General features: G+C 33.0%; 1 pseudogene; it reads left to right on the top strand.

The window, feature by feature from the left end:
• Positions 1-25,022: 25,022 nt before the first annotated feature.
• On the top strand, positions 25,023-27,444 carry LOC120148482 (annotated as a pseudogene).
• Positions 27,445-27,540: the final 96 nt, after the last annotated feature.

The raw sequence follows: 27,540 nt of genomic DNA, 5'->3' as shown, positions 1-27,540 counted from the left end.
GCCTAATGCACAATACAAAATGTGCATGGCCTTAGCATTGAGTTGAAACTCTTTCTTATCTCTTTCACTCTATTCCGCCATAGCTCTAGTTGGAGTAGAGTGACCCGTCAATATAGAGCTCCAAGCATCTAGATCGGTAGTTTGAATGAAGAGCATTATCTTATTATTCTAATAAGCATAATTTGCTCCTTTGAAATAGAGCTTGTTAACTGGTTGAGAATCTTTGATGTAGTAAGTGTCGGAGGAAAAAAACAATCTTTTCGGTTGCTTTAGGAAATTGATGTAGAGCTTTAGGAAAAAAAAACAATTGTTAAGTTCGATGAAGCTCGTTCGATCAACCGAATTATGCCAAGAGGGGGTGAATTGACTTTTTGAGATTTAGAGAGTAAGGAGTATAAAGATAGAAAAAGTTGTACAATGATTTATAGTGGTTCAACTTCCTCAATGAAGTCTACATCCAATACCTAAGCTCATCACTTAGGGTATTCTAACAAATCCACTAATTTATTTTTTCCTTTTCAAGGACAAAGAGAAAACCTTTACAAACTCCCTAGTTTTCAAAGGCTTAGCTAGAACAAAAACCCCATTATAAAGGAAAAGAATTGTTAAAAAAAACCTTTAAAAAGAAAGGTGTTTACAAATTAAAGCTCACAAAAACACAAATATTTTCAAGAGAAAGAAAATAAAGAACGAAAAGCTTTTCTCTTGTGTTTAATTGCTTGGATAGGTGTTGGTCTACTTCTTCAAGTGTCTTGAACTTCATTTTATATGTTGGGATGTATTTTTTACCGTTACTAGCCGTTAGGGATCAAAATAGTCGTAACCTACAACTTTTAAGGCGCAAGGGATCGATCCTTTTTGGGAAGAGATCGATCCTTTTCCTCGAAAGATCGATCCCAAACTCACTGTTGTCCAAGGGATCGATCCTTTTGTTATGGGATCGCTCCTTTGAGCCAGAGAAGTTTGGAAACATGATTTTAAAGCGCGAAAACGATCGAGTATGTTTTGACAAGGTTTGAGTAAGTTTGAAAAACATTTAAAAACATATTTTAAAATTTTATTTAAACTTTGAATTATTTTTTGGATACTTTGAATAAATTCAATTTAGTCCAAAACATTTTGCCCTTATTTGTTATATCAAAATATAAGTTTTACAATTACTTAGCCTTAGGAGTGTTTAAACTTCGATTTTAATCGAATTATGCAAAAATATTAAATGTATAATTTATATTATTTAGAAATCTTGGTTAAATTTTTTAATCAACCGAATTAACCGAACTATATTAGGATCAGTTACAATTTTTTAAAAGAATTTCAGTTTGATTAATGACTAAAGAAAAATTTTAATTATTGATTTTTTTATAGTTTAGTTCGATCGATTAACCGAACTAATCGATTGAATATCCCTAATAGTACGTATAAGAATTGACAACATAAAATGAATACAATTTAGTAATTGATAATTTATAATTAGTTTATATGAGTGGTTCTGTAGAAGTGCATGCAGGTCGATGAGATTATACACCTAAAAAGTGGGGTTTCCAAATCCTCTCTCAAATCTTGTCCTTAATTAATGTTGTTCGTTATAAGTTGCAACCCCATGTTGCTGCATGCTTCCATGTCTGGTCGATTTGGCTTTTAGGTCAAACAATTCTCTGCTTTATTGGATGAATTTAGCTTAAAGAAACTGTGAAACAGGTAGTGATGGAGAACGGTTCCAAATACAATGTGATGATTAATGGATTGTCGATAAGTTAATAAGACGATGAGCACACTAACTCATATGGCTTTCGATTCGAAAACTCCTGTCATATCCACCAAACGATAAGAAGCCAGAAAATGGCGAGACACAAGAATTTATGTGATTCGATATTCGAAATAAACTTTACTAAATGAGGTCATGTAGATAATTTTACATCACAAAGCACTCACTGATCAATGTTATGGCTTTTAAACAAATTGCCTAACTCTGTCTAAATTAACAAACTTTGGTTTCCTGCTCTACATAACATGTGTAAGACGTCAATATACACAGAAGGTAGTCACTTGTACTAAAGTAAAATTAAAGAAATTTGTTTTTTTTTTAACTAAAATTACTCGTTAGTTCTATTAAATAAAGAGAAAGCAGATATTACTTTATAATTACATTAGTTTAATAAAAATAATAAAGAGGAATAATTTTAAAATTACAAGAACAATTCACAAAATAAAAATAGATCGATCATATAGATAATTCCTCTAAAATCATCAAAGTGTACAAATTAACTAAGAATAAAAAAATCACACGAGGAACTGATTAAAAAATTAATCAAACTAATCAAACAAATGACAAATATAAACAAGCATTGTTGTTCACGGTGAAGAATAACCGTCATCAACACTGACATAAAAATATATATAATACTGATGAATTGTTGACAAACTGACATTAGCAACAAATCAATCGCAATTTATCTTCGTTGATTACGAGCATCTGTCAATATCTAGTCCGATAGTCAAAAGTAGGAATAAATCAATAAAATAATCATATAAACGTCATCTAAATCTAGAGAGATAACATCAAATCTAATTCTGAGGAAAACAAATAACACACTACAAGAGCAAACAAAAAACATATTATAAAAGTATATGAAGCCATTCACCATTTTCATACGAAAAAGAGGAAGATTAATTAAACAAAAAAATAACACAACTCAAATTAAAGGAAAAGAGAGAGAGAAACAGGAGAAGAAGAAAAAATCAATGGTAGATGATCATATTAAAGTTGGTGGTCGTTATTGAGAACGAAAAATATAAGAAAAATAGAAGAGATACACAAGGAAATAATATATAATAAGATTTTCTTTATATATCTATATCTATCGTATTACTAATTGTCGGTAAATCCTTTTTTCTTTTTGTAACAGTATCTACGAGAGTTGTTTGACAATAAATCTATAGAGATTTGATTAGAAATTTAAATTGCGGTTGCATGCTATCGTATTACATTTATTACGGTTGTAGATATTACGAATTCTTTTGTGAGTATTACAGTCGTGATTTTTTTTTGAATGGGTTGATTTTATTAAAAAATGATTTTTTTTAAATATTGAAAAAATAACGGAATACCAGTCTGGTATGGTCGCGATTGGCCGCTATCCGTTAAATAGCGGTTGCAATCCACCGCTATTGGTGTGATTTCGCTTCACACCGTTATTTTTCATGATAACAATCTTAGACATCACCAGATCGCGATATAGCGGTCGTTGTACTGTTATTTGGTCGCTATTTAAATCTCTAGATTTGATTAGAGAGTTGTTTGACAATAAATCTATAAAGATTTGATTAGAGATTTAAATTGCGGTTGCATGCGATCGTGTTGCGTTTATCGCGTTGTAGATATTGCGAATTCTATTGCGAGTATCGCGACAGTTAATTTTTTTCTTTATACTCCTTACTCCTTAAATCTCAAAAAATCAATCCACCCCCTCTTGACATATTTCGATTGATCTAATGAGCTTCATCGAACTTAACAGTAATATTTAGATTTCTTTGATTAATTAACTGATTTTTAATCAAATTAGCTGATAATCAATGTTTAAAAAAATTTAACTGTTAATCAATGTTTAAAAAAAATTTAACTGTTAATCGAGCTAACCTAAAATTAATTAACTGATTGACCAAAAAATTAATCCAATTAATTAATTCGATTAAAAACCAAAATATGAATACCCCTATGTATTATGTTAATTTACCAAAATATACACACAGATAATTTGTAAATTAAAAAATATAGAATAAATTTATTAATCACCTAAAGAAATTTTTTTTATCTGAAACGTCATGTAAAGAATACACTAAATATGTGCATTACGATAGTAAAATTAAAATAATATCAAAAGTGTAAGCATTCAATTTCAAAAGTTTAAAAATTATCTTTAAATAAATATTACTTTATACTTCCTTAATATTACTAAAAAAATTCTTATTGTAATTGTATTTACATTATATTTTATGTTCTTTTAACAATTGTTAATTTATATATTGTTGAGAATAAAAAAATTATAAACAAATAATTATCTTAAATATTTAGTGAAATCTGATCTCATCATCTAATTTCGGTCCAACACGTGTCGCAAAGGGGTCGGGTTGACTTTTGGCAACCACCCGCTCGTTTCCCTACCCTAGTCCCGCAGTTTGAATAAAAATAAATAAAATTAACTAGATAATTGATCCGTCTTGTAGTTTGGTTTATATTTTGTCTATTTTTTTTATTAATTTTAAAAAATATATTAAATAATGATTTTTATTTTTAATTAATTATGACGTAGTTATTGAGATACTGTTAATTTTTTAACGGATTATTGATGTGACATAGTAAATATATAAAATTAAAATAGATAAATTACAAATGATTATTAATATTTGAATAAATTATTATTTTTTCTACTTAAGTTTTTAAATAACAATTTGGTCTATACCATTTTACGATATACGTATAGAGATGGGCACAAGTCTCGAACTCAACGGGTTCTAATCCTACCCAACCCGATCGGTTTAAGTTTTTTTTCTTCTTAAATACATTTCAAGTCGAGTCAGGTTGAATTTAAAAAAAAATATGTTTGGATTGATTTTAGTTCAAATTTAGGGTGAAAAATACATAACCCGACCTAAAATATAATATAAATTTACCTTATATATTTAGGAATAATCACAATAATAACACTTTATATATGATTTTTTAATTAGATCCCTATTTTTATTGAATAAAAATAATACCTTTTGTAAATATATTTATTTTGGATCGGTCCGGTCGGGTTGAGTTTGGGTTTTATCTAAAAAATCGAGTTGAGTTTGGGCCGGGTAGATGGTATATATTTTCGGTTTGGGTTGGGTTGATAAAAAATCCAACCCGACCCAACCCATTCCCATTACACTATACATCCCCCTAAGCGGTTTCTTCATCCTCCTTATTCTAAACCGCCCATTAATAGAAGAATCATAAGGAACTATTTGAAGTTATAGTGATCAATTTGTTATATTTGAAATTTTAGTGGGAAAAACAAAAAATTACTCAAACATTAGTAACCATTTGTGTAGCTTATCCTTTTTAATTTTATATATTCATTGACAAGTCAGTAATTCGTTAAAAAAACTAATTATAGTTAACTCTCAATGATCACATCTCAATTAAATAAAAACAAATGACTACAATTTAATTAAATAAAAGTAAAAATATCAAATATTATATTTTCTGAAATCATTGAAAATAGACAAAATAAAAATAAAAATCATCAATCATGAAATTATTTATATAAGAAAAATCAGTTTTGATGATATCTTTTTAGGTGAATATAGAAACAATGTTGGTAATGGTGGAGATATGTGTCAATAATAAGTAAATGAAAAAGGGAATCCAAATTCAAGAAAACACAGTCACCAAGATTAAAAGTACACAGTAGTAATAGTAATTATTAAAATAGAAAGATTAGCAACTATTTTTTCTAGGGTTTAGGAACTACTTTTGGAAAGTTGAGGGCACTTAGGCTACCATAAACGAAGGTCCTTGCAGATGTGGAGCTCAATCCTCCATGTAAGTGGAGCTTTGACTAGCTCGCATTTCATCGGATCTTCAGTTCCTTTTAAGTTAATCATATCAAATGGAAAAAAAGGGACCTGCTTTTGCATTAAGATTAAGCAAATGTTTGTGATTTGGTAGGAGGGGCATGACTATGAATCTGCTGGGAACGTACCATTATATATTAATATTATCATTTCTAAAACACACAGGATTGTAGGAAGGCACGGCCCTTTGTCGTGAACAATGACGGGTAAATTCCTTCATTCTTGGCCTCTGATTAGGACTTTGTTTCTCTATGTACGTTTCGCATTAGTTCATATAATATAGATATAGGGTAAACTATATTATATATAATTAAATTTTAGTTTGCTTATCAAATTTAACATTAAATCTTAATTGATGTGATTGTGGTTCTAACTTTTAATTTTGAGTTTAATTAAATCATCGGATTGTTAAGAAATAAACACCGATACGTGAACAACTTTTGTTCAAAGGTGGGAACTTGTAAACTTCCAATCACATTTCATATCTTCTAAGGTAAGAAATGAAATCCCAACATCTCAAGCTTTCATCCAAGCCTCATATTATAAGTTTTGATCTTGGAAAAGCCTAGGTGGGGGTTTAAAATAGGTTTTGGATTTTGGGTTTCCTTAGCACACACTACAGTAAAATTGAGTTTTAGCGGTATTTTTTTAGTCTTATAGCGGCGTTTTTAAGCGCCGCTAAAAGCACTTACGGCGATAGGAAAAACGCCGCAAAAAGTGCTGGTCATACCAGCGCCGCAAAAGGTCAGATCTATAGTGGCATTTTTTAACAAACGTCACAAAAGGTCAGATCTATAGAGGCATTTTTGTAACAAACGCCGCAAAAGATCAAGATCTATAGCGGCGTTTTTAGAAGAAATGCTGCAAAAGGTCAGATCTATAGTAGCGTTTTTTGATACAAATGCCGCTAATTTCCTTTCTTTAGCTAAGATGATTTTGCATATTTCATTTTTTCTCTACATCACCTAAATTTAATATCATCTAGCTTTATCTAATTAACAACAACCATACATTTTAATAAAGACAAATTATGTAGAAAAATACTTAACAACAAAATAAATTAAAATTTATAAACATTAAAAATAAATTTATTGTAGTTTGACATTTTAGCTTAGGTAATTCACTCTCCCAAAGAGAAAGTATACATTTGAAACAGAAGATTTGGCAACTATATCAACATACTATATAAAATTAGTTATGAATGATTCCTATACACAGTTGAAGAGCTAAACAATCATGCTTTCAGAAAACAATTGAAGAAAAAGATCATGCAAGCTGGTAATAGATTACCAAGCGAGTACTCTAGTAGCACCAAGGAGCAAAAAAATTGACGACCAAAATTGGATACCTGAAAGAAAAACCATTCAAAACAAGTAAATAGAGGTATCACCAAGAGTGGCATTTAACAAAGAAAGCACCAAAGCTGGGAACATAACATATAAATTAAGTGGTTTGCAATCTTTGCATTCAACTTACTCATTTACAATTTTGTCAAAGTTATCACTATTCAGTAGTAAGGAACCCTGAACAACTTCATCATCAACTTTCTTTTCATGCTGAATGACATGTGGAACTGGTTCTGAACGATACTCAGCACCCGTGAGCCTTAAATCTGGATCTATAGTAAACTTTCGAATTGTTTTTTTTATATTCAACCTGTTCTATTAACAGAATGCACAAAATTAGTCATCTGGACCAGAGTTCACATGTTAAAATGCCACCACGAAAATACACACAGACAACTTGAAGAACGGAGTAAGACTACAAATATTGACAGGAAAATATTAACCCATGCAATTATTGTAATTCAGAATTCCTTCCCTGCAGGAACCATAACCCATGCAGTTATTGTAAAAACAATGCTTCAGTGATAGAAAAACCCAAGGGTTGAAACATAAAGTGTTTTCCATCCAACTTACACTGACAAATCCTCATCGAAGAGAAGTGTTTGTTTAATGGATGGTATCGGCTTGGCTGTATCCCACAGTTCACGGCACAGATTACCTAAAACATATAAAATTCAAATATCAGAATCAACCATAGAAATGTCCTAGCAAGTGAAACTACCCGTAGGTTAAGAATGTCAAATACTTCAAGAGGTAAAAACCCTCCACCAAGAATTTTTTCAGAATTCATTCTCCTAAAATGAGTTACATACGAACATAATACAAGTTCATGGAAATATACAAATATTGTGAATGAAATGAATCAATGTTCACATGTCAAAAGTAAAAACTGACCAAAAAGATGCTAAATTGCAACAAACTTAATCTAAGTAGCGAAGACTGGGATAAAGAGAAAAACCTTCTTTTTTCATTCGACAACTTAGTTGACCTCTTGTAATCGAAGAGTTAACCTCATCGCTCGGCTCAGCTTCAGTCCAATCAGGAGGATATATCTATCATAAGAAAGGTGAATGTTAAAGAGAAACACATCTCCAAACAAAAGCAAATGTCCTATCAGTCACATACAGAACCTGCCTGTATCAAACAGATGATGAATCAAAGCAAGCACTCTCGCATCATCATCAAAGTCAGATGCAAGTTTATCCTCTTTATATCGAAGCACTAATGACTTCACTATAGAGAATGCCAGGTCTGTCATTTCCTTCAAGGGTGAAGAATATCCAGAAGATGCCAAAAGATCTTTCATAGATTTAAAATTACTTCCATCCATGGAACCAAAAGGCAACCACAAAAAGATAAGAACACCATACACAAGCTGACTATGACAATTAAATAGATCACACATTTGACCACTTAAATTGATCTCAGAAACAAGAAATACTTTGTATCAAAAGATTAAATAGTATGGCAAAGTAGTGTTAATGGTCCAGAAAGTAAGGGGCTGTTTGTTTGGCTCTGAATGGAACCATTCAACGCTGAATGGTTCCATTCAACATTCAGCGTGTTTGCTTCTCACCTCTGAATGATTCAGTGCTGACTGATTCAGCAAAACAGTGTTGAATGATTCAGCATCAAAGTACATTCTGAATGATTCAGAGCCATTATCAAACAGCATGTCACATTCAGATCTAATTCATACAGAGCCTCTGAATCATTCAGCATTTGAATCATTCAACGCTAAATCATTATGAAGTAAACAAATAGCCCCTAAATTCCAATAAAGGTAGCAATTTACAAATCAACATATTTCATGAGGCATCAAATGAATTTCAATGTCAGCAATAGCAGAAAACAAACAACTGAAGTCAAGAATCGAAAGACTTACTCAACGGCTAAAGTTAATTGCTTGATAACAGATGTTGGAGGAAAGTTATTGGTGTCCATGGTATTTAAAATGTCTACAGAGGGAATTGCTTCTAAAGCCTGTAGGAAAACAATCTCATTAAGAAATCCTTTCATTTGAATTTTATTAGAACAGAAAATATACATTTTAATTCTCATTACAGCAACTCTCAATTGCAGGTGAGAAAAAATAAATAGAATCATAAATGTACCTTTGATTCTATATCGTTCTTTACTTTTAGAAAGTACAAATTTTCATCATAGAATGCAACAGCTGTGGTTGAATTTTCGACTTTCTCTGAATCTTCAACTCCTTTTCTCCCTAACCGTATATTCTTGAATCTTTCCTGCCATTCTTGCTTGGTCCCCAAATTTGCAGGCATCCACTTTGAATGCTTTACCATACTAAGTACTTGGCAGAATGTTAAAGCCTAGTTTGGTAGCTGGAAAAGTGAAGGGAAACTAAATAGCATACAAATTGCAAATCCTCCAATTCAAGTCCAAGCAAACTAAGCTAAACTCTACGACTTTTTTACTCAAATAAGTCAAACATGCTTCTAAACTTTACTTCATTTTCTCAGCAGCCAAAAACGGTTCCAAGAATAATCTAAAGATATAAATAATAATAACGAAAACAGTCTAATCCTATATTTTAGCTTAAAAAGATAGCCATATTTTAGTTCCAAAGTTTAACAAAAATTTACCTTAGAATCGTCTTCTCTCGTCGGAGATTCATTTTTGAATTCATTCGGATATGATAATTCACAATCTTCACCAAACGAACAACAACCAAGCAAGATAAAAAAAAATCTCCGTCACTAATATCTAATAACAATATCATAAAGACCGGAAAATGATAAAAGGAATCTAAAAATACCAAGCAGAAAAATAATAACAATAAAATTTTGCAATAGATATTTACAACAAAAAATATAGAGTTCAAATTTACCTAGATCAGATTTCAAATCAGTAAGAACTCTCTCGGCTTTGGCAGCTGCGGAGTGGAGAGCGATTCTTGCTCTGGAGACAAACGACGGAGCTTCCATATTCCAATCTCGAATAACAGCTTCAAGGTCAGTCTCCATAAACTCAAACACAAGATGCAAATTACCCTTGTGCGGGAATGCATCTGTTAATTATATTTGGATCTTTAAGCTCCTTAAGAAGTTTAATTTCTCTGAGTGCAGTAAAATTCACCCCTTCCTTCTGCTTCCCAAGCCAAATTTTCTTAATGGCGACTGTCTTTCCTGTCTGCAGTGGACGAAATAAGCAAAAAATTGCACTTATAATAGTTGAATAAATTAATTTAGTTTTATACACAAGTACTTAGCGATTTGGCTGAATTAGATTTCGTTTTCTCTTTCTTTTTTTTTTTTTACTTTAACTTTTTGGTGCGGAGGCAAAATAGCAAAATTCCCATGTAAAGTAAGTCTATAATCTCTCAGTTAATTGACAAATTTTCTATTAACAAAAAATTAATAGCAAATAAACTGAATTATTTGATCCTCACAACTTATCTAAGAGAGAAAAATGTGAATTATGCATTGCACTTATACTATCAAAAACCTAATTGTTCTATCTCCGAACTCAGTTTCAAAAAAGAATATAAAAGAAGAAAGATATTTAGGGTTACCTTAGTATCAATGACTTTGTAGACAACTCCATAAGTACCTTTACCAAGAACCTCGTGCTTCAAGTATCTATCCGCCACTTTCTTCGACAGATCCATTTCCGTCATTTTCCCCCTTTCTTTTTCTTTATGTATTATTTAATCTATCAGAATTTTCACAACACATTACTTGTATTCTTCTTCATTTCAGACCTTAAAACCATATTTCAAACCCAAAATAAGAGAAGAATGAATAAAAGGTGAGTAGTTTTTTTTTGATCTCCCAGCTCTGGATGAGAGAAAATCAGAAATAAATGGGAAATCAGGCAAAGTAAGAGAGATTGGTAAACAGATGAATTTTGAAGCAAAGGTGTAACACCCCCAACCCGTATCCGAGTCCGAGGTGTCACATTGACTTTTCAAAACTCTGTTATTTAAAAATCCACTATAATCTTAATTTCATCCTTTAAGAAAATGAGTATTTTACATTAATAATTACAATCAAATTGTTTCTTTAAAACCATCAGAGCATATTCAATTTAAAATCTTATAACTACATGCCAACTAACTCTATAAACAAAATACATATGTTCAATATGTTTCTGATCTGATCATCGTAAGGAAAATACTGACATGTCTTGCTTCTCGTTATTCCCCTCTCGTTTCTCATACCTACGTGTGAAACAATCACACGCTAAGTTGTTGACTTAGTGAAGTATAAAACATATAATAAAACTCTAACTCGTAATCATGCTTGAACAATTTCTACTAACATATCATATACAAGCATCATACCCACATATATATATATACTAATTCCTACTATGCACATTTCATATATTCATCTGTAAAATAATTATCCATATGCTCACATATCATCCCTCACTTCATAACTTTATCATCTTATTATCATACTTTCACATACATACACATCATTTTACCAAACAAACATATAGTATCACATAGCATTTTTCTCATATTATATCATTTATTTTAGCCCATGCATACATGCGAGAACTGTAGATATGTGAGTTTATTGAGGTTGTGTACTATGCTGTCACCACAGCTCGTATGTGGTCCCACTAGGGGCTATGAATTTATCCCAAATGACCACTATGAAATGTCCCGAAGGACCACTGCATATCCCGAAGGACCTATGAACCCTCGACTCTTGGCATGCCAACTATACCTCTAGCTCTCTTTACACATAACATGGGCATTAGTAATCTATCATTTCACATGTACATATCATTGTTCATATGATTTCATATTCATATGTCACTTATCTTATAACAATTCCCATGTGTTCATATAACATGTATATCATTTTCATCTCTTGTTCACATATGTTCATGTATATCATATATATCACATATGCACATAGATCAATTTCATATTCACATAGCATATACAAAAACAAATCAATTCATATAAACAAACATACACACACTCATATTAAACACAAGTTACTATTCATAAATTCATACGCAACACTATATGAAATAGACTTATCATAAGTCTTATTTCCATTATCTATCATATACTATCGAATATGCACTCACCTTGGCCTCATTAAGTTTCGGTCCCTTTTTTTTGATTTCATTTCTTTCGATCGAATCTTAACTTGATGATCATATCGAAACTTGTTTTTGTTCGATATCTACATAATCATACATTGATACATATTAGTATCCAATTAATATACTCTAATCTATCATTTCTTAGACCAAAAGAAAGGTTTCTTTCTATTTCCCCTTGAAGTGCATCGATTCATTCTATAGTGCATCGATGTATTCTTTAACATGTGCATCTATGCACTACCCATGCATCGATACACAAATCACCTTCGATGTTTTCATTTTAAGGGGATGTATCGATGCATTCCTTATGCATCGATGCACCAATTGCATTCGATGTTTCTTCTTTAAAGATTGCATCGATACACATTGAATGTGAATCGATACACCTTGCCCAGAATTTGCATTTTAAGCCCGAAAATCATCAATTCTTCATTCAATTCTTCTATTTTAAGCCTCTATTATGTCATTAAATTCAACTACCATTACTTAAACCAACTTATATCCATGTAAACCATCTTTATCTTCCATATCTCATCATGATTCTTAAAATTTAAAAATCTTACTAAACTTTCAACTTTGTTATTAATCCTTTCTAACTTCATATATCTCTTATTCTTAGTGATGACAAGTCAAATTCCTTCTTAAATTTCACTTATTAACTCTTTTCCAGAAATTCATCTAAAATCTCATTTTCTTTAATCTCTTCTATATCTTTCATCTTGTTGTTTTAGAACAAATTAAGCTTTCCTTAAGCTTAATTATTATCTAATGATCATAACCCAACCTTAAAATCAATAATTAATCAACAAACAAAGAAACTCACCTTTGAGTCAAGCATTCACGTATGAAGAAGGAAGAAGAGAATAGAAGAGAACTCTGGAATTGTTTCTCTCTTCCCACGTGATTTCCTTATCTTATAAGGAAAATAAAAATATTCCTTGTCAAATGACCCTTTTGCCCTTCAATTCATCTTATAATTACTAACAACTTCTATGATTTATTTCCAAATAAATCATTGAACTAAACCATGGTTCTACTCTAATCACCAAATTCTAAAACTTTACAATTTGATCACTAACCTGGTATTGAGGATGTTACAAAAGGGGTGGGACTTAGAAACTTAAAACTTGCGGAGTTTGTAAATAGAAACGCCACTAATGTACTACTAATGTATTAATCAATTATGGCGTTTATTCAAAAAACACCAATAAAGTATGAGTCTTTAGAGGCGTTTTTTTAATTAAAACGCCACTAAAGTACTACGTTTTAGCGGTATTTGTTGGAAAACACCATTAAAGTATGAGTATTTAGTAATGTTTTTTGCTTAAAACAACATTAAAGTATTACGTTTTAGCGGAGTTTGTTGAAAAACACCACTAAAGTACTAGGTTTTAGCGGTGTTTGTCTAAAAACGCCACGATATATATACCCTATTACGACGTTTATTTAAAAATGCCACTAAATAATGATTATATGGCGGCGTTTGTTTACAAACACCACTAAAGTACAAGTTTTAGTGGCGTTTATTGAGAAACGCCGTTAATGTTACAATTTAGTGGTGTTTTGGATATAAACACCGCAATATGTATAAATTTAGTGACGTTTTCTATTGAGTTAATCGATTGAAGGAATCGGCCAAGAGGGGGGTGAATTGGCAATTAAAATTTTTGTGGAAGCTTTTGCAGAAAATTGAAAGTAATTGCACATCGATTTACAGTGGTTCGACTTTCTCAAACAAAGTCTACGTCCACTACCTTAGCTATCCACACTAATGATTTTCCAACAAATTCACTAATTTGTTATTTCTTTTGAGGCCAAAGAGATAACCTTACAATTCCCTCAAGAGTATACCCCAACTCTTGAGAACACTCTTTTTCCCAAAGAGAAGATTACAAATTTGCAAACTTACAAGAAAACCTCACAAGGTAAGATGTTTGCACAATTCTAGAACAAGAAAAGAACACTCAAAGAAAATTACAAATGAGCACAATAAGTGTTCTTTGAAAGCAAAATGAATATTGAATGAAAATTGGCTTGAATTGCACAAACTTTTTGTTTGATGCTTTCTCTCTTGTTTCTCTATGATTTGTTGCTGATCAAGGGCTTCAGAACTTGTTTAAATACACCTTGAATCACTTCTGAACGTTGGTGATAATTAGTGGGGATAATAGAGCCGTTTAAGTGTGAAAACAATTAATTTTTCTAGGTGGAGCGTCTCATGCATCGATGCATGATCAAGTATGCATCGGTGCATTCGTGTAAAATTCAAATATTTTGACCGTTGGAACACTTGATGCATCGGTGCACCAAGTGTGCATCGATGCATGAAATGCATTCGATGTTTGAAAAATAGCCTGATGCATCGATGCATGGCTTGTGCATCGATGCATCAAATGCATTCGATGTTTTGAAAATATTCAGAGTGCATCGATGCATGGAGAGTGCATCGGTGCATGGAATGCATTCGATGTTCAATTAATTCATCGATGCATCGATGCATGGACTGATGCATCGGTGCATACCTTTGAATAATTGATTTAAGGCTTGTTTTGGTTCAAAATACTTTGTGAAAATTGTTTCAAAAATAGTTTAAGTACAAATCACAATTTTACACATTTAGTAAGGATTAAAATTGATCTTGAAAAACTTGGAGTAATAATTTGATATTCGGTTAATTGAATCGAATTTGTAAAATCATTTGTGAAATCTTAAAATTCATTTAACTTAATTTGTTATATCAAAATATCAAAAATGTTTTCAACAATCTCCCCCTTTTTGATATAACAAAACATTTGAATAATTTTAAGATTTGTTTAAGAAATTATTTTTGAAATCGATTTTGAAAAACTTACTCCCCCTTACTATAGCACATCTATAGCACATCTTAAATTTTCTCCCCCTTTTTGTTAAATCAAAAAGACTCTATATAAACGTTTTAAACAAGAATTTTGAAAAACATTAGCCAATTGATTTATTAATAATAAGCTGCTAAGATCACAATCAAAAGAGAGATTAACCATTAGTTTTCATAAACAATATTCATAATAAAATGTGAAATGACATAATTGGTCATATATCTAATGATGCAAAATGAATAAAATTCAAACCAAATATATTAAAATTAAGTTCAAACATTCAAGCATCCAAACATCCAAACAAACATAAACATTCAAATCAAAAAGTTTAACAATCCAAGTTCTTAAAGTTTAAAACCAAATATCATCAAATAACGTTTAAGCATCCATAGCGGAATCGGGAGGAGGAGGAGGATAATGAGCTCTAACTTCAAGAGTAAGAGCATCCATACGATCACGTATCTCCCTCTGAAACTCAGTAATTGTAGACTCCATGGAAGCAAAACGCAGATCAAACGACTCTAGAAAAGATTGGAAATAAGGTGGCGTTTGATCATCTTGCCGAGCTGGTACTTCCTCGTCAATATTTCTCATAAGCCTTTGAAGCTCTGGATCATTATCAGCGTCAGGAGCTGGAGGAGGAGGAGGAGCGCGAGAAGAACTAGGAGCAGCTCGTGAAGAACTAGCTCCCGGGGTTTGCTTACCGGGTCGAAAAGACCATAGTCCGGTGTTCTCATCCAATTTCCAATCCGATTTCTTTAAGGATGTGATAGTGATTGGGTTTTGGAGCGGAATAGGATTGTCAAGGGAGACATCTAGGCCGAGTTTGATAAACAAATTGCTTAGTAGACAACCATAAGGTTCTCTTAATATCTTAATACGCATAGTTTTCATGAAAACAACACAATTGAATCAATAATTTTCGAAATAATAATAATAATTTTTTTTTGAATTCAAAATTTCCAAATAATTTTGAAAAATTATGCGTTTTTGATGAAATTCGTTGTAGAAACTAGTTTAGAATCATCATATAGCCAATGCCCGATAATTATTTCAAACTAGAACTAATCTAAACTAGTTCTAAGTTCAAAAATTTAATGAAATAGAGTTTTTGTGAAAATACCTTGAAAATTTCGGATTGAGGGGAATGAGGAGATGTTTTGCGCGATTTAATGAGTGTAGCAGGTTTGTAGGATGAAAAACTTGAAGAATCCGATGTTTTCCCGAAGATTTTGAGCAAAAATAGAGATTTGAGGTGAGAGGGGGACGAACGGCCGAGAGTTTGTGTTTTAGGTTTTGAGAAAAATGAAGAAGATGAAGATTTTAAACCTAAAACCCGACGGATGCATCGGTGCATGGTCTTATGCATCGATGCATATTCAATGATGCATCGATGCATTGTTAAATGCATCGGTGCATGAAGCGCAAAAATGTCAAAAATCCATTTTAAACACTTAAAATGCTAAATAATTTGGCTCTAATGGTAATGGCAACTCATATATCAAAAATTAATTATGTTCAATCAATCAAATTAATCTTCAAACTTTATTTGAACATAAAATTAATTTTTATTAAGAATCATAAACTCCCCCTAACTAATAGCAAGAATACAATCAAAAATTATTATTATAAGCATTTTTCAGTATTTATTAAAAGTGCTTAAATTATTTTAAACACTAAGTGAAGATAGGTCAGTTAAACCTAATTCTCTTCTAAGTGTCCAAAATCTTTCTTTATCTAAGGGTTTTGTAAAAATATCCGCTAATTGGTGCAAAGTATCAACAAATTCTAGAACTACATCTTCCTTAGTGACATGGTCTCTAATGAAGTGATGTCTTATTTCAATGTGTTTAGTTCTAGAGTGTTGGATGGGATTTTTAGTGAGACAAATAGCACTAGTATTGTCACACTTGATAGGAATAGTACCTACTTCAATTCCATAATCAAAAAGTTGTTGTTTCATCCATAAAACTTGTGCACAACAACTACCAGCTGAAATGTATTCGGCTTCAGTGGTAGATAATGCAACACAATTTTGTTTCTTTGAAAACCAAGAAATCAACATATTTCCAAGGAATTGGCAAGTACCGGAGGTGCTTTTCCTATATAATTTGCATCCTCCGTAATCCGCATCAGAAAAAGCATGCAAGCTAAAACTAGAGTCTCTAGGATACCAAAGTCCTAAACTAGGAGTGTCCTTAAGGTATCTAAAGATTCTCTTAACAGCTAGTAAATGTGATTCCTTAGGACATGATTGAAATCTAGCACATAAGCAAACACTAAACATAATGTCCGGTCTACTTGCAGTTAGATAAAGCAAAGAGCCAATCATTGACCTATATAATTTAACATCTACACATTTACATCCTTCATCTAAATCAAGCTTTGTTGAAGAGCTCATTGGAGTGTTATGAGGTTTCCTATTTTCCAGTCCAAACTTCTTGAGCATATCTTTGACGTACTTAGCTTGATTAATGAAGATGTCATCTTTTCTTTGCTTGATTTGGAGTCCCAAGAAAAATGAGAGCTCCCCCATCATGCTCATCTCAAACTCACTTTGCATTAGCTTAGAAAATTCTTGGCAAAGAACATCATTAGTAGAACCAAATATTATATCATCAACATAAATTTGAACTACTAATAAATCTTTACATTTCCTCTTTAAAAACAATGTAGTGTCAACCTTTCCTTTTAAAAAACCTTTTTCAATTAAAAAATTTGACAATCTTTCATACCAAGCTCTAGGAGCTTGTTTTAAACCATAAAGAGCTTTTGTCAATTTTAAAACATGATCCGGAAAATTTGAATCTTCAAAACCTGGAGGTTGTTCCACTTACACTTCTTCTTTTATAAAACCATTTAAAAATGCACTTTTAACATCCATTTGATATAATTTAAATTCATTGAAACATGCAAATGCCAATAACATTCTAATTGCTTCCATCCTAGCTACGGGAGCGTATGTTTCATCATAGTCTATGCCTTCTTCTTGAGTATAGCCTTGAGCAACAAGTCTAGCCTTGTTCCTCACTATATTACCACTTTCATCAAGTTTATTTCTAAAAACCCATCTAGTACCTACAGTAGATTTATTACTAGGCCTTTCAACTAATGTCCATACTTTACTTCTCTCAAATTGATTTAATTCTTCTTGCATAGCCATAATCCAATGTTCATATTTTAATGCTTCTTTGATGTTCTTAGGCTCTATGCATGAAATAAATGCAACATAATTACATATATTTCTAAGAGAAGATCGAGTAGTTACCCCTTTTGATGGATCACCTATAATTTCACCATCCTTGACATAGTTGTACTCTCTTGGAAAAGATACTTCCCTTTCTTCAATGGTTGGATTCTCGAGGGGATCATGAGTTTCCTCATCTTTTGTTTCTTCCTTTGATGATGATTCTCCAACGTCATGTCTAACGTCATTTGCTTGTACAATACCTACATCATCATTAACAGAAGAATCATTCCTTGGAAAGGGATTATCATCGAAAACAACATGTATAGACTCTTCTACAACTAAAGTTCTTTTATTAAATACACGATAAGCTTTAGAATTTAAGGAATAACCCAGAAAAATTCCTCCATCACTTTTAGCATCAAATTTGCCAAGATTTTCTTTACCGTTGTTTAAAACAAAACATTTACATCCAAAGGATGAAAATAGCTAATGTTAGGCTTTTTATTTTTGAGAATTTCATATGGAGTTTTCTTTAAAATTGGCCTAATCATTACTCGATTTACAACATAACAAGCGGTATTTGTGGCTTCTGCCCAAAAATATTTTGGCAAATTATTTTCACAAAGCATGGTTCTAGCCATTTCTTCTAAAGTTCGATTTTTCCTCTCAACAACTCCATTTTGTTGAGGGGTTCTAGGTGCTGAAAAATTGTGGCTAATACCATTAGAATTACAAAACTCAATAAATCCAAGATTTTCAAATTCAGTTCCATGATCACTTCTAACACTAGTGATAGAGTAACCTTTTTCATTTTGGATTATTTTTGAAAATGTGATGAAATTTTCTAATGCTTCATCTTTAGTACTTAAGAATAGAACCCAAGTGTATCTAGAATAGTCATCTACCAAGACAAATGCATATTGTTTTCCTCCCAAGCTAGTAGTTCTAGTTGGCCCAAAAAGATCTAAATGGATCAATTGTAATACTCTACTAGTTGATAAATCATTAATAGATTTAAAAGAAACTCGTTTTTGTTTTCCTTTAGCACAAGCATCACAGATTTTATCATTATCAAATTTAAGCTTAGGCAACCCTCTTACTAAGTCTCCTTGAATTAACCATTACAAAACACTCATACTAGCATGACCTAGTCTCCTATGCCATAACCAACTATCATGCTCATCCTTAGCAACTAGGCATAAATTAGTCATATCAATAGAATCTAAATGCACCATGTAAATGTTTCCTATTCTATGACCAACAAGCATAATCCGATTAGATGCAATGTCAATGACTTTACAACCATTAATTTCAAATAAGACATTGAATCCTTTATCACATAATTGACTAATACTCAATAGATTATGCTTTAATCCATTCACATATAAAACATTCTTAATTTGTATGGAAGAGGTATTACCTATTGTACCAATACCTTCAATGTGACCTTTTGAATTGTCTCCAAAAGTCACTTCTCCTCCATTTTTGGCGTTAAGCTCAATGAACCAGCTTTTATCTCCGGTCATATGTCTTGAGCATCCACTATCAAGGTACCATGAATTTGAATTTGTTTCCCGTGCCTTGTAGCAATGCTCCTTTCCCTACAAACATAGATTAATTTTTGATTTTTGGTACCCAAATTCTTTTGGGTCCATATTCATTAGTTTCCAAAATCCTAGTCCCCTTAGGTATCCATTTATATAGGATATTTTTATCTTTAGTACTAATGAGTTCTTTAGGAACCCACATACTTCTAATGATTTTTCCATTAGAGGTTCTTTGGGGACCTCTATGATTGTAGTTTCTAAAACTTTTTCTAACAAAGTTGGATTTTGAATTTCCACCTCTTTCAAAATGTTTTGTTCCAACTTTATCAAAAGAAGTTTTAAGATCATCAATTTTCTTTTGATGATCATCATTGATCTTTGAAAGTAAATTTTGCAAATCTAAATTTTTCTTTTCAAACTCTTCTAGTTTGATTTGCAAATCTTTGATTTTACTTTCAAGATCGTTGTTGGTTTTGGATATGAGTTTGTTTTTATTTTTCAATTTTGAAACATCATTTTTATATTTTAAAAACAATTTCTCATAATCCGAAGCCAACCCATTGTACTCCTCAAATAACTCGTCATAAGATAAATCATCAAAATCGGATGAGTTAGAGGTTACCTTAGAATCTTCCCCGAATGCCATCAAGCACAAGTTTGCTACTTCTTGTTCCTCTTCATCGGAACTTTCTTCATCGCTCCATGTAGCCACATGAGCCTTGTGCTTATTCTTTGATTGACCCTTTTTCTTCAATTGTGGGCAATCATATTTGACATGCCCCGGCTTTTTGCATTCATAGCAAATGATTGGGTCCTTCTCTTTTGGTTTATTTTTGAGGCCTTCGTTTCGTTTGAATTTTCTTCCTTGGTAAGGTCTCATCATTTTTCTGAACCGTTTGGCAAACAATGCCATTTCCTCGTCATCATCATCATTATTAGAATCACTCTCATCTTTTGTGGACTTGAGAGCAACTCCAATATTTTCTTCTTATCCTTTTCCTTTGGTGTCTCTTCAACTTTATCAAGGTCCACCTCATCTTCGAGCATCATCTCATGAGTGAGGAGTGAACCGATAAGTTCTTCAAGAGTTAAGGACGATAGGTCCTTAGACTCGATGATTGACGTCTTCTTTGATTGCCATGATTTTGGGAGGGAGTAGACTAACTTCCTCACAAGCTTTTCATTTGAGATGATCTCTCCATATGATTTGAGACCATTGACAATCGTTGAAAATCTATCCATCATAGCTTTGATGTCTTCATTTGGTTTCATCCTGAAATTTTCATAGCTATGCGTTAGAATACTAATTTTTGATTTCTTTACCTCATCTGTACCTTCATGTGTGACTTGAAGTTTGTCCCATATTTCTTTGGCGGTTGTACACGATGAAACTCTTCCGTATTCATCTGGTCCAAGAGCATAAAAAATAATATGGATGGCTTTGGAGTTAAGCTGGAACATTCTTGTCTCTTCTTCACTCCACAACCTTGGATGAGTGAGAGGTTTGATGTATCCTTCTTCTACAGCATTCCATGCTCCCATGTCACTTGCTTGAATGAAGTACATCATTCTATTCTTCCAATAGGCATAGTTAGCTCCATTAAAGAAATGAGGCTTGTTGACGGGCATCGAATCGAGACCGGAGTCGAAGTTTGAAGCGGAGGCCATTGATGACTTTAATAATCGATATAACTCTTCCCGAATCGGCTCAAGAGGCGATAAAACCTTCAAATGAGTTAGGCTCTGATACCAATTGTTGAGTTAATCGATTGAAGGAATCGGCCAAGAGGGGGGTGAATTGGCAATTAAAATTTTTGTGGAAGCTTTTGCAGAAAATTGAAAGTAATTGCACAGCGATTTACAGTGGTTCGACTTTCTCAAACAAAGTCTACATCCACTACCTTAGCTATCCAAACTAAGGATTTTCCAACAAATTCACTAATTTGTTCTTTCTTTTGAGGCCAAAGAGATAACCTTACAATTCCCTCAAGAGTATACCCCAACTCTTGAGAACACTCTTTTTCCCAAAGAGAAGATTACAAATTTGCAAACTTACAAGAAAACCTCACAAGGTAAGATGTTTGCACAATTCTAGAACAAGAAAAGAACACTCAAAGAAAATTACAAATGAGCACAATAAGTGTTCTTTGAAAGCAAAATGAATATTGAATGAAAATTGGCTTGAATTGCACAAACTTTGTGTTTGATGCTTTCTCTCTTGTTTCTCTATGATTTGTTGCTGATCAAGGGCTTCAGAACTTGTTTAAATACACCTTGAATCACTTCTGAACGTTGGTGATAATTAGTGGGGATAATAGAGCCGTTTAAGTGTGAAAAAAATTAATTTTTCTAGGTGGAGCGTCTCATGCATCGATGCATGATCAAGTATGCATCGGTGCATTCGTGTAAAATTCAAATATTTTGACCGTTGGAACACTTGATGCATCGGTGCACCAAGTGTGCATCGATGCATGAAATGCATTCGATGTTTGAAAAATAGCCTGATGCATCGATGCATGGCTTGTGCATCGATGCATCAAATGCATTCGATGTTTTGAAAATATTCAGAGTGCATCGATGCATGGAGAGTGCATCGGTGCATGGAATGCATTCGATGTTCAATTAATTCATCGATGCATCGATGCATGGACTGATGTATCGGTGCATACCTTTGAATAATTGATTTAAGGCTTGTTTTTGGTTCAAAATACTTTGTGAAAATTGTTTCAAAAATAGTTTAAGTACAAATCACAATTTTACACATTTAGTAAGGATTAAAATTGATCTTGAAAAACTTGGAGTAATAATTTGATATTCGGTTAATTGAATCGAATTTGTAAAATCATTTGTGAAATCTTAAAATTCATTTAACTTAATTTGTTATATCAAAATATCAAAAATGTTTTCAACATTTTCTTTGAAAACGCCGCGACAAACGCTGTTATATACATGTTTTGTTGTAGTGACACCGAATTAGTTTTTAGAGAGTTGAAATCATAATTTTAATCTTTTTGAGCTTCTAGATGAGTTAGTAACTTATTTCCCTTAACTTCGATTATTGAAAGAGATGAGAGAAAACTCCAATGTTAAAGAAAAAGAGAAATTGATCTTGGGTTGATTTGAGAACCTTTCCAACATCTAGAAAACTAAGGTAAAACATCCACAACTATTTCATACCATTTGTGAGTCATTGGAATGCATCTAGTTAGTGAGCATTGAATTTTGTAGCATGAATGAACATCCATGGTAGATTCAATCATTTGGTGTTTTTAGCATCATAAAGACATATTATGGTTCCTTTTTTCATACATAAGCCTTTAAGAATGTTTAGGGACATCAATAGGGCACTTGGGGTAGATTAGGAAGCCATTTTTGTATCAAAATATGACATTTCTGGATTCGAGTATCGGTACTGGAAGAATAATAATGATGTTGTCCATCAACTAGTTTAAAAATGAGAGAGTTTGAGAAGAGAAATATCGATACTCACCCAAAGAGTATTGATCCTTCAGGTCGGGGTTTGATACTTGTAGGGTGGTATCGACACCGAGCACACTTAACATATTTCAATAGATAATTTTGGTATTGATACTCATAAGAGTATTGATACCAAGGATAGAGTATCAATACTCCCAATAAGGGTATCGATACTGAGGTATTTTTCAAAACACCAAAGTAAAATTTGATATTGATACCCCGAATAGTATCAATACCCTACCTTAGGAGTATCGATACTACACTTCTTTCTCAGCTTGTAATCACCTTGTAAGTATATATACCCAAGGGTGAGTATCGATACTCGTAGGTTAGTACCGATACTGAAGGGGCTAAGTATCGGTTCCATCGTATATTGAGCAAAAAACCAAGGGATTTAGAAATGATATTAAGGTGCCCAATGTCACTAAAACACCATCAAATAAAAATACAAGTAACAACCCTACTATTATACAATTACAACTAAAAATAATATTGACTAGAACGACATTAAACTAACCTTGGTTGGCGCTCGTGAAAACGGTCAAGACACCCGAGTTACTTTAGCAGATAACGATAGTTGAGGTATAGAGTATCCATATATCCTTAACCAAGTGCTCGAGACGCTTTGAGACTAACTGGGGCACGAGGCCCGAACACTCGCAAGGAGTGGGTTAATCGGGTGTTGTGTCCGAGACAGAGATTACAGACCTCACCCTAGGTAAACTAGAGGGGTGTGTCCCGTGATATGTAACCCTCCAACCACACCATGATGTCTACCCTAGAGTAGTGTGTAATATACTATTATACTCAATTTCTTTATTGCACTCGATAACATGAGCATTTATTGAACACTTTTGATATGATTTAGTTGTTAGTGAGGCACTGTGTTAGTGAGCTAAGCGTTCGAAATCTGTTTTCGTACGCAGATACTTAGGAGGAGCATTCGAGGAACTATTGCACAGTTAACGTTCAGGTAGTTCGAGCCATAGCATAGTACATCTAGAGTCTTTTATCTAGACGATATATATTATTCATAGACCTTTATGTACTTTAGTTGTAAATCTAATTTGATATTTGTTGTATTATTTTGTCATATGTGTATTTTAGGAGCTCCCTTTGTAAACTTAAATGAATTATGTTTTATTTAATGAGTTTTAATTGGTTTTACAAATGATTTCAAAGAAAACTTTTGGGGTTAGTCACTACGGTGGTTCCATATGACATTTTAATTGGTTGAATTTGTGTCGTATCATGTTATGGTATTACAGATTATCACATGTCACCATTTATGATTACAATGGTAACAAAATTTTTATATTTCCCTCTTATTTCTTCTTTTCAGATTTCTTTTACATGAAATCGTTTCAAAATCAACGAAAAAAATCATCCCATTAAAAATGCTAATATTTTGATTGTTTTATATAGTCGTTTAATGGAACTAGTTCTGGAGCATGTTGTTCATCTTCTCGAAATAATATTTCTCATACTCAGATTTTCAAATAAATATATTAAAACCTTTAAATTTGAGAAAAGTCACAAACTTAATATTTTGAGTTTTAAAAAAGTTCTGAAAAATATATACATTGACAAAGTGACGTTGAAATAGGTTTATTAATATTTAAGATAATAAAAAAAAAGTTGAAGTATGACAATTCTCAATGTCTAGATTCTAAAAAATTCTAACTTTAATAAAAGTAATGATGAAGTGAAATATAAAAATGATATTTTAACTTAGATGTCAATACTATGTTAACATCAAATTATTACATTATTTAGTTGTAAATAAATTAACAACCTATTTATATAGTTGTACGTAGAACTAAAATTGAATAATATTCATTTTTTTAATTAGTTTAAGATAATATTTGTTTAAATACCAATCTTTGCTGCTTTTGTTTCCCCCCCCCCCCCTCGAAGATCATTAATTTTGTGGCTTTAGTGATCGGTAAGTATCCCGATTCCTTAATTCAATTTCTCTTCTTCATTCGAGGGCTGGGTTTTCGTAACTCCTTTGCTGAAAACCCTAGTCTAATTCCTCTTTCTAGGAATTTTGGGATAGCTTCAGGTTTTAGCTTAGGTAATGAGATTTTCAACGAGGTATCATTGTCTCTATACTTCAAAACCCCCCAAAGTTCATGGAATTTTTAATGTGTTATCTGCTTTGATCCTATTTTTCTTATTCTACACCCGTTCTGATTTCTTAAGGAACCCTCATATTCGCCAATCGTCTCGGCTTATTAATCATGTGACTCAGGTAACTGGTTTCTCTAGTGGGTTTGATCATTTTAGTGTAATTCATCGAAAAGTTAGTGAATTTGATGTGAATTCATCAAGTTCAAATGTTAAGAATGCTCAAGAGGACTTGAATGTAAGCACGAGCTACCCTGGCTTGTGTTCTGGATTGTTTGATCACAATGGTTTTGCTAATCAATGTGAGTTCTTGAGAGCTAATCCACATTGTTCTTCGGATGGATTCGTTGATTACATTAAGTTTTTCTATTGTAGTTGTGGAGAATTTAGGATAGCAGGTTATGCTATATTGGGTCTTTGGCTTGTTGCTTTGTTTTATCTACTGGGCAACACTGCAGCAGATTACTTTTGCTTTTCATTGGAGAAGCTTTCTCATCTGCTTAGGTTGCCTCCAACTGTGGCTGGGGTTGCACTCCTTCCGTTGGGAAATGGGGCTCCAGATGTGTTTGCGAGTATCGCCGCCTTTTTGGGGACAGATACGGGTGAAGTGGGTCTTAATAGTGTGTTGGGTGGAGCAGTTTTTGTTACTTGTGTTGTTGTAGGGGCTGTTTCCCTATGTGTAGCGGAGAAGAGGATCCAGATCGATAAAAGATGCTTTATTAGAGATATATGTTTCTTCCTTTTTACACTCATTTCGCTTACGGTCGTATTGGTAATTGGTAAGGTGAGTGTCTCTGGTGCTATGACATTTGTCATGATATATGTGATTTATGCAATTTCTGTGGCTGCAAATGAGATTCTAAGGAAACATGCAAGGGGGTTGAAACTGGATGTCATTACTCCTTTGCTTCCTGTCCGAGGAAGTCCAATTTTAGAAGGAACTGAAGAGGACATTTTTGCTTATAGTTCTCTGCTTGATATGGACACCGAAAATGATCCACCCCAACTCCCTAGTTCCCTGCCACAGTGGATGTGGGCTTCAAATGTGGCTATATATTCAAACAACTTCATGAAGTTTCATTCAGCTGATGAAGAAAGGCCTCCATGAGGTTGGTCAGAAAAGGTTACGGAAACAAATGAATCATCATTTTCATGTTCCAAGTTAATTTCGCTCCTGGAGCTGCCATTGACAATTCCAAGGCGGCTAACAATTCCTTTAGTCGAGCAGGAATCATGGTCAAAACCATATGCTGTAGCTAGTGCTTCATTGGCTCCCATTCTAATGGCTTTTCTGTGGAACAGCCAATGTGATGTGGGCTCTACCAGCCGGGTGATTGCATGGTGTGTTGGTGTTGCAGTTGGTTGCGCTCTTGGTATTCTTGCATATCAGCATACTTTATCTGATCATCCACCTCAGAGGTTCTTAATTCCTTGGGTATTAGGTGGATTTCTTATGAGCATTGTGTGGTTCTATATGATTGCTAATGAGCTTGTTTCTCTATTGGTAGCATTTGGTGTGATTTTTGGAATCAATCCATCCATTCTCGGTGTAACTATCCTGGCGTGGGGCAATTCAATGGGTGATTTGGTGTCGAATGTTGCTCTAGCAATGAATGGGGATGATGGTGTACAGTGCCTTTTCAGGCTGCTATGCTGGTCCCATGTTCAACACACTTGTTGGTTTGGGTATCTCAATGCTGCTCGGAGCTTGGTCTAAGAGTCCTTCTCCATACTTGATTCCCTTGGATAGCAGCTTGTTCTATACAATAGGCTTTCTCATGTTGGTACTAATCTGGGCACTCGTTGTCTTGCTTCGGAATGACATGCGCCCTGGCAAGATTTTAGGAGTGGGTCTTGTAATGTTCTATCTGATATTTCTTTTTCTCAGGTTGAGCAGTGCTATGGGATTTCTATCACTTAGGGTTTAAGTTGATTTCTGTTTTGGTTGAAATTAGGAGGATCGTTTATATCAACATATTCTATGTTCATAGAAAATCCATTGATGTATCTTGGACACTATGAAAGGCGTGACCTCACTGAATTCACTTTGTGGACCCTCGGTGTTTGCTGTAAAAATTTGCCTTCCACTTAAACGGTATTTTCTCTACCCTCTCATTTGAACTAATTCATGTTTGATGTTCATGCTGCCTGTCCTTATACTTGGAAAACCAGTCAAATGATTGTGCAAGTAAAGAGGCAAGATTGTACTTCAAATATATTAAATTTTACCTTTAATTGTTTAGTGCATATACAACAAATCTTGAATAATGGTACGAAGTTTGACTATGTCTCGTTTCCTT

Source organism: Hibiscus syriacus, unplaced genomic scaffold (genome assembly GCF_006381635.1).
Source record: "Hibiscus syriacus cultivar Baekdansim isolate YM2019G1 unplaced genomic scaffold, ASM638163v2 tig00110962_pilon, whole genome shotgun sequence".
Taxonomy (NCBI): domain Eukaryota; kingdom Viridiplantae; phylum Streptophyta; class Magnoliopsida; order Malvales; family Malvaceae; genus Hibiscus; species Hibiscus syriacus.
Note: the sequence above shows the minus strand (reverse complement) of the source record. Positions and strands in the feature narration are given on the sequence as shown.